At 37.9% G+C, this 2,257-nt stretch overlaps 1 long non-coding RNA gene across 1 annotated transcript; it reads left to right on the top strand.

The window, feature by feature from the left end:
* The first annotated feature begins 753 nt into the window (after nt 1-753).
* Nucleotides 754-1,759, top strand: LOC134335328 (uncharacterized). Its single transcript, XR_010015571.1, has 4 exons — nt 754-1,081; nt 1,187-1,298; nt 1,386-1,494; nt 1,593-1,759. It is a non-coding gene; the product is annotated as an uncharacterized LOC134335328 (long non-coding RNA).
* The last annotated feature ends 498 nt before the right edge of the window (nt 1,760-2,257 follow it).

The following is a 2,257-nucleotide window of genomic DNA, read 5'->3' as shown; positions in this document are numbered from 1 at the left end:
TAAAAACTACTGATACACAGTACAGATAGATACAGGATTAAAAAACGCTCCCCTCTGACAGAAGCTATAACAAGAAAAGTTGTTTTGAAGCAAAACTGTTACACAAAACATCATTAAATGGTTTAAAATAAAGAAAATGTTCTTGTGTGAACAACTGAGACCCATCAAAACTCAGTCCTGGTCTTAGTCCATGTTGTTCACCATCACTAAGCTTCCAAATAAACGTATTTAATAACTTATCCAGTTAGAAACTGTTGATATTTAAGTCTGTACAGTTTCATTTGTTGTCTTTACTGAGAAAACAGTTTGAATATAAAATGAAAATGCTGGTTAATCTTAGGTTGTAATGATCATGTGTGTAAAATGAATCGTGTTACTGTAAAGATTCCTTCAGATCAAACATCTACTATTAAAGCCTCTCACTGTGTGTGTTATTATCTGCTTCTTTCTCTGGTCTTCAGGGACGATGTGGAATCTTACATCAGAGCCAAATACATCCAGCAGCAGTTCATCGGGAAGGAACCTGATCAAGAACCTCAGCTGTTGTCAGAAGAACCACAAGAACCACGACTGCTGGCTGTAGAACCACGACTGCTGGCTGTAGAACCACGACTGCTGGCTGAGGAACTGCAGAAGATGGCTAAGATGCTGGAAAAAGAATTACAGCTGATGGCCGAAATACTGCAGCTGCTGAACATCAAATGCTTTTAAATCCCTAACACACACACACACACACACGAATCCTAAACTTAGATTTTAAATTTTGGTTAAAATTTCACCTCTTCCCAGTAAAACAAGAGCAAACTAACGTAACATCATCACACATAGATAATAACACCATCACCTAGACCCTCCTTATACACTCACTCATACAATATTAACGGCTGTAAGTTTATTATTGACGGGATGTTGGAATGAAATCAGGGTTCTGATGGCTGAGGTGCAGGACAGAACACAGATGATCATTTGCTGCTATAAGAACCGTGTTCATCTGTGCTAGTTTAATGTGTTACTGGGCTGGTTGTAACAATACCAGTAAAGAAAGCAGTAAAACACAATAGCAAGTGTGCAGGACTACAAGGTAAAATATAATAAATATAATAAATATCACTGGCAGCCGCGCCTAAATATGGGAGCAGCCAGAAGAAGAAGAAAATGATGCACTAATGCAGTTTTATTTCCACAGCCTGTAGGACTATTGAGGGAGAGTCACACTACAGCACAATCCTTCACCAGCACCCATATATGAACCCAGCTGAGGTGCTTTGCTAGCTGCATGGGACTGCTGGGAATATTAAGTAAGTGGTGAACATGTTAAATTTCCTGTTTAATCTCTAAATAAACTTGCAGTTGAATTATAATCTGATCAAGTTGCATTTTCACAGCCTGTCAGACCATCAGACCAGAACCACAGGAAGCTCCAGCACATCGTACACTGTGTTGTAAATGACAGTAGATGAGAGGAGACTAGCAGACCAGCACCAGCGCATCATGGTACATCACTCCTAATGTATCAGTACTCTAAATGTTTAAATACAGTCAGTGATTCTGAACATGAAACACTGGCTAATATTACTTGATTATGTTTGTAGTGTCACACAGCTGTACATCAACTTCTGGTGCTAAAATATCCTCACCAGTGCAGTCCAACAACCACAGAAGATCCCTGTCCATGATATTCAAGATCAACCCGAAGAGACTCCACAGATCTTCACATCAACTGTAGTCTGTTTAATTAGAGTAAAAATAAAGTATAATTATAGAAATATGACTGATGTGTGTGTTGTTTCTCTAATATGTTAAACACTGTTACAGTATTAGTTCACTTTTCTATTACTGATGAAGTGGAGCCGCTGTTTTGGGTCAGATTAAAGTCTTACTGCCACACTGGTGAGCACAAAACAAGCCAGTATGACCTGAAATTAAAACAGTTTTTTTTATCTATATAAATTCATAGCTTTCATTTTGTAATGTGTCTTTAATTGTTTTATTTCAGTTTAATTTAGTTGCTGTAATGATGCTGGAAGATTGTCAGAAGCTTCTATGTCCACAAGGAGGCGCTCTAGTAAACTCTACATGTTTTATTATGATCCACCCCTCACTACCTCTGTACTACTTTCCATGCTGTCGGTCTTAATTAATGACCACATTATATACAGTTAGATAAAAATATTACAGAAACCTGTGAAGGACACATGTGTATGTCATCTTGCAGCTGTTTGTCAGTGTATGACAGTAACACAGTATTGTTCTTTAT

This window comes from Trichomycterus rosablanca, chromosome 2 (assembly GCF_030014385.1).
Source record: "Trichomycterus rosablanca isolate fTriRos1 chromosome 2, fTriRos1.hap1, whole genome shotgun sequence".
NCBI lineage: Eukaryota > Metazoa > Chordata > Actinopteri > Siluriformes > Trichomycteridae > Trichomycterus > Trichomycterus rosablanca.
Note: the sequence above shows the minus strand (reverse complement) of the source record. Positions and strands in the feature narration are given on the sequence as shown.